Source organism: Saimiri boliviensis, chromosome 7 (genome assembly GCF_048565385.1).
Source record: "Saimiri boliviensis isolate mSaiBol1 chromosome 7, mSaiBol1.pri, whole genome shotgun sequence".
Lineage (NCBI taxonomy): Eukaryota > Metazoa > Chordata > Mammalia > Primates > Cebidae > Saimiri > Saimiri boliviensis.
In genome coordinates, this window is record NC_133455.1 from 11,251,101 (window position 1) to 11,257,871 (window position 6,771).

Here is a 6,771-nt window from a genome sequence, read left to right on the forward strand (position 1 = left end):
GGGTGTGTGTGTGTGTGTGTGGGGGGGCAGTAATTAAAGTCCAAAGGCCCACTGGCCTCTCAAAATTCCCTGTCTATTCTGGTTCCCTCTCGGAGGCACCTACAGATTTTATCTTCTACCAAATAGTTTGTTTCTCAGAAGTTGCAGGATGTGGGCGGTTAGAAAAAAGTCAGCAGTATCAACAACTACAAAACCCCCAGCAGCAGCCTAAACACAAAAGAGTTTGAATTTTCAACAAAGAGCAGGGTGAGACCTGAAAGTAAATGCTGACACATCCTCTCCCCAGCTGTGAACTGGGGGTCTGAGGGCTGCAGCAAAGGTCATCTGTCTCTACATCTTTAGGCAGGAAATGCAATTCAATCCTCCCAGTGACTGATCACTTTGCAAGATTAATGGAATCATCTCCGACACTGGTCTCTGTTCCAACAGCACAAAAAGTGAATCAACCTCTCTTACTCAGCAAGGTCAGCGGAATCCCAGTTTTAAAAGTTCAGAACTTTTCTCCAGGGAATCTGTCCCTCACTATTCCTTTGTGGGGCAAAATTCTGCTTTCTAGGCTAAGACTGAAAGGTGGGATTGGAAAGTCGGAGGACTTTTCTAGGCTTTTCATCTGTTGCTACTTCAACTTTCAAATACAATAAATGCAAAGGCGTGGTTTTCCCTGAAAGGGTTAACTGCCAGCCCACTAAGCCCTCCCTCGGGGATTGTCAACCAATGACAATTGAGCATGATGGAGTAATGCTTGGATTTTTATGTCCATTGGTTAGTGCCATCAATCCAGAGACTTTTTTTTTTTAAAAAAAAAAAAAAAAAAGGAGTCTCACTCTGTTGCCCAGGCTGGAGTGCAGTGGCAGTGTCAAAATCTCAGCTCACTGCGACCTCCACCTCCGGGGCTCAAGTGATCCTTCTGCCTCAGCCCCCTAGTAGCTGGGATTACAGAGAAGTGCTACCATGCCCAGCTAATTTTTGTGTTTTTAGTAGAGATGCGGTTTCCCTGTGTTGGCCAGGCTGGTCTCAAACTCTTGTTCTTAGGTGATCCACCTGCCTCAGCCTCCCAAAGTGCTGGGATTACAGGTATGAACCACTGCCCCTGGCCCAAATAAACTCTTTTTGGTGGGAGTTTCCCACTCACTGGGTGCGGTGACTCACACCTGTAACCCCAGCACTTTGGGAGGCTGAGGTGGGCAGATCATGAGGTCAGGGGTTTGAGAACAGCCTGACCAACATGGTGAAACTCCGTCTCTATTTAAAAAAAAAAAAAAAGAAGGCCCGGCACAGTGGCTCACAGCTGTAATCCCAGTACTTTGGGAGGCCAAGGCAGGTAGATCATTTGAGGTCAGGAGTTCGAGACCAACTTGGCCAACATGGTGAAACCCTGTGTCTACTAAAAATAAAAAATGAGCCGATCGTGGTGGCGGGCACCTGTAGTCCCAGCAACTTGGAAGGCTGAGACAGGAGAATTGCTTGAACCTGGGAGGTGGAGGTTACAGTGAGCCGAGATTGGGCCACTGCACTCCAGCCTGGGCAACAGAGCAACCTCTGTCTCAAAATAAAATAAAATAAAATAAAATAAAATAAGAATTCTAGATAGGCCGGGCGTGGTGGCTCAAGCCTGTAATCCCAGCACTTTGGGAGGCCGAGGCGGGTGGATCACGAGGTCAAGAGATCGAGACCATCCTGGTCAATATGGTGAAACCCCGTTTCTACTAAAAATACAAAAAAGTAGCTGGGCATGGTGGTGCGTGCCTGTAATCCGAGCTACTCAGGAGGCTGAGGCAGGAAAATTGCCTGAACCCAGGAGGCGGAGGTTGCGGTGAGCCGAGATCGCGCCATTGCACTCCAGCCTGGGTAACAAGAGCGAAACTCCGTCTCAAAAAAAAAAAAAAAAAAAAAAAGAATTCTAGATAGAAATTAAAGTTTTCCCCAAATGGTCAAGGCCTGAAAGTTATATACTACACTTTGGTCTTCCTTAGTCCTTTTTTTTCTAAGACAGAGTTTCGCTCTTGTTTCCCAGGCTGGAGTACAATGGTGGGATCTTGGCTCACTGCAACCTCTGCCTCCCGGGTTCAAGTGATTCTCCTGCCCCAGTCTCCTGAGAAGCTAGGTATGTGCCACCACACCTGGCTAACTTTGTATTTTTAGTAGAGATGGGGCTTCTCCATGTTGGTCAGGTTGGCCTCCAACTCCCAACCTCAGGTGATCCACCTGCCTCGGCCTCCCAAAGTGCTGGGATTACAAGGCTGAGCCACAGCGCCCGGCCTTTCTTAGTCCTTTTACTCAATCCACAAGACTGAGGAGTAAATAGACAAGGTCTTTGGGGACCCCAATCATTTTAACAGAAATAGTATGGTCTGTTGTCCTCCCAGATTAAAACAAATAAGAATGTTTGTTTCAGATTGCAAAGGTCATACAAATATGGCAAATCTCAATCATATGGCAACACTGGATGCTAGAAACACAAGTCTTTTTTTTTTTTTTTGAGACAGAATTTCACTCTTGTTACCCAGGCTGGAGTGCAATGGCGCGATCTCGGCTCACCGCAACCTCTGCCTCCTGGGCTCAGGCAATTCTCCTGCCTCAGCCTCCTGAGTAGCTGGGATTATAGGCACGGACCACCATGCCCAGCTAACTTTTTGTATTTTTAGTAGAGACGAGGTTTCACCTTGCTGACCAGGATGGTCTTGATCTCTTGACCTCGTGATCCACCCGCCTCGGCCTCCCAAAGTGCTGGGATTACAGGCTTGAGCCACCGCGCCCGGCCAACTTTTATATTTTTAGCAGAGACAGGGCTTCGCCATGTTGGCCAGGCTGGTCTGGAATGTCTGACCTCAGGTGATCTGGCTGCCTTGGCATTCCAAAGTGTTAGGATTACGGGCATGATCCACCTCGCTGGGCCTTATTTATTTTATATACCTTTCATTATGTTTGAAATATTTAATAAATTTAAAAGGTCACAATGGTTGTTAAAGATGCAAATAATATATAAATATAACCCTCTTAAAATTTTCTTTCGTCCTGAGAGGGGATTAAAGATAATGGTTTGTCATGCCATTCCAAGCTTTCTTTTGAGACAGTCTCGCTCTGTCGCCTAGGCTGGAGTACAATGGCACAATCTCGGCTCACTGCAACCTCCACCTCCATGGTTCAAGCAATTCTCCTGCCTCATTCTCCCAAGTAGCTGGGATTACAGGTACCTGCCACCATGCCCAGCTAATTTTTGAATTTTTAGTAGAGATGGGGTTTCATTATGTTGGCCAGGCTGGTCTCGAACTCCTGACTTCAGGTGATCCACCCACCTCAGCCTCCCAAAGTGCTGGGATTACAAGCGTGAGTCACCGTGCCTGGCCTCGTGTTCTTTTTTTTTGAGATGGAGTCTCCTGTTGCACAGGCTGGAGTACAGTGGCGAAATTTCTGCTCAGTGCAATCTCCACCTCCCACCTCCCAGGTTCAAGCAGTTCCCCTTCCTCAGCCTCCGAGTAGCTAGGATTACAAGCGTGTGCCACCACACCAGGCTAATTTTTGTATTTTTAATAGAGATGCGTTTTGGTCATGTTTGCCATGCTGGTCTTGAACTCCTGACCTCAGGTAATCCGCTCTCCTCTACCTCCCAAGTGTTAGGATTTCAGACATGAGCCAGCGAACCTGACCTCCAAACCTTTCTTTTTTTTTTTTTTTTTTTTTTGGGAGGGGGCACACATATGTATACAAATATTACTATATATAGCTTTTTTTTTTTTTTTTTTTTAGACGGAGTCTCACTCTGTTGTCAGGTGGCAGTAGAGTGGTGGGGTCTCGGCTCACTGCAACCTCTGGCTCCTGGGTTCAAGTGATTCTCCTGCCTCAGCCTCCTGAGTAGCTGGGACTACGGACACATGCCACCACACCCAGATAATTTTTTTTCTTTTTTGGGATGGAGTTTCGCTCTTGTCACCCAGGCTAGAGTGCAATGGCGCAATCTCGGTTCACAGCAACCTCCGCCTTCCAGGTTCAGGCAATTCTCCTATCTTGGTCTCCAGATTAGCTGGGATTACAGGCATGTGCCAATACATATGGCTAATTTTTTATATTTTTAGTAGAGACAAGGTTTCACCCTGTTGGCCAGGCTTGTCGGGAACTCCTGACCTCAGGTGATCTGCCTTCCCTTGACCTCCCAAAATGTTGGGATTATAGGTGTGAGCCACCACGCCTAGCCTAAATAATACTTTAGAACGGCAGTTGAAAAGCAAGATGGGAGACTGTGTATATATTTCTTTCTTTCTTTTTTTTTTTTTTGAGGTGGAGCCTTGCTCTGTTACCCAGGCTGGAGTGTAGTGTCATGATCATGGCTCACTGCAACCTCTGCCTCCCAGGTTCAAGTGATTTTTCTGCCTCAGCCTCCTGAGTAGCTGGGATTACTTCGGTGTGCCACCGCACCTGGCTAATTTTTGTATTTTTAGTAGAGATGGGGTTTCACCATGTTGGCCAGGGTAGTCTTGAACTCCTGACCTCAAGTGATCCACCCACCTCAGTTTTCCAAAGTGGTGGAATTACAGGGGTGAGCCACAGCACCTGGCTGGTGTGTGTATTTCTGTGATACAACAATACAAGAAAACATGGCTCATGCCTGTAATCGCAGGACTTTGGGAGGCTGAGGCAGGTGGATCACCTAAGCTCAGAAGTTCGAGTCCAGCCTGGCCAACATAGCAAAACACTGTCTCTACTAAAAATATGAAAATGAGCTGGGTGTGGCGGCATGCACCTATAGTCTCAGTTACTCAGGAGGCTGAGGCAGGAGAATCACTTGAACTCGGGAGGTGGAGATTGCAGTGAGCCGAGATCATGTCACTGCACTCCAGCCTGGGTGACAGACCATGACTCCATCTCAAGAGAAAAAAAAAGAAAAAAAGCTGATCGTGTTGGCTCATGTCTATAATCCCAGCACTTTGGGAGGCCAAGGTGGGTGAATCACGAGGTCAGTTCACGACCAGCCTGGCCAAAATGGTGAAACCCCATGTCTACTAAAAATATAAAAATTAGCCAGGGGTTGTGGTGAGTGCCTGTAATGAAAGGTACTCGGGAAGCTGAGGCAGAGAATGGCTTGAACCTGGGAGGCAGAGTTTGCAGTGAGCCGAAATCACACCACTGCATCTGAGCCTGGGTGACAGAGCGGGACTCAGTATCAAAAAAAAAGGGCTTTTCGGCTTTTGGCTCGGAGGAGGCCAAGATGCAACTTTCTTCAGTCGTCCCGAATCCGGGTTCATCCGACATCAGCTGCCTCCATCATGCCGCCGAAGTTCGACCCCAACGAGATCAGAGTCTAATACCTGAGGTGCACTGGGGGTGAAGTCGGTGCCACTTCTGCGCTGGCCCCCAAGATCGGCCCCCCGGGTCTGTCTCCAAAAAAAGGTTGGTGATGACATTGCCAAGGCAACAGGTGACTGGAAGGGCCTGAGGATTACAGTGAAACTGACCATTCAGAACAGACAGGCCCAGATTGAGGTGGTGCCTTCTGCCTCTGCCCCGATCATCAAAGCCCTTAAGGAACCACCGAGAGACAGAAAGAAACATAAAAACATTAAACACAGTGGCAATATCACTTTCGATGAGATTGTCAACATTGCTCGACAGATGTGGCACCGATCTTTAGCCAGAGAACTCTCTGGAACCATGAAAGAGATCCTGGGGACTGCCCAGTCTGTGGGCTGTAATGTTGATGGCCGCCACCCTCATGACATCATAGATGACATCAGCAGTGGTGCTGTGGAATGCCCAGCTAGTTCAGAAGCACAAAGGAAAATATTTCAATAAAGGTCATTTAACAACTGGTGGAAAAAAAAAAGGTGGAATATTTTATAAATACAATAGAACTTGAAAAATATTTGACTATGCTTAAAAACAGTCTCAGATGCCCAACAGGTAGATTTAAAAAGTCACTAATATCTCTGTTTACATTCCTTTCCTGAGTGGTCTTTTCCAGCATTATGTGTTAATCATTCCTTGCTTTTATTCCTGCTTTGGGACTTAGGTACCACCCCCCCCACCCCCACCTCGGCAAAAAAAAGAATGTATGTAGATACAGATATCTTCCTTTTGGTTTACCTAAGTGGTCAGCACAATTTAGTATTATTTTAGTATTCTGCAACTTGTTTTGTTTTGTTTGTTGTGTTTTCGAGACAGAGTCTCAGGATGTCACCCAGGCTGGAGTGCAGTGGCATGATCTTGGTTCACTGCAATCTCCACCTCCTGGGTTCACGCCATTCTCCTGCCGCAGCCTCCTGAGTAGCTGGGACCACAGGGGTGCACCACCATGGCTGCCTAATTTTTGTATGTTTAGTAGAGCTGGCATTTCACCATGCTGCCCAGGCTGGTCTTGAGCTCCTGACCTCAGGTGATACACCTGCCTTAGCCTCCCAAAGTGCTGGGATTACAGACGTGACCAAAGGTGCTCTGCCAATGATTGTATATGTGTACCATTTGTTGCTGTCACTTCTAGCCCCTTCAAATGTAGGTTGTGGGGTTAAGGAGCTGAATTTTTTTTTTTTTTAAAAGACGGGGTTTCACCATGTTGGTCAGGCTGGTCTTGAACTCCCGACCTCAGGTGATCTGCCTACCTTGGCCTCCAAAGTGCTTGGATTACAGGCGTGAGCCACCACGCCCAGCAAGGAGCTGAATTTTACATTTTATTTTAATTAAATTGAAGTAGCTGTATGTAGCTAGTGTATCCCATCAGCCAGCGCAGCCTTAGAGGGCTTTCTAGAGTTTGTTTTAACTCACTACCAGGCTACATATACC

At 47.1% G+C, this 6,771-nt stretch overlaps 1 pseudogene; it reads left to right on the forward strand.

Moving 5' to 3' along the window:
• Window positions 1-1,898: 1,898 nt before the first annotated feature.
• On the forward strand, window positions 1,899-5,816 carry LOC120364916 (large ribosomal subunit protein uL11-like; annotated as a pseudogene).
• The last annotated feature ends 955 nt before the right edge of the window (window positions 5,817-6,771 follow it).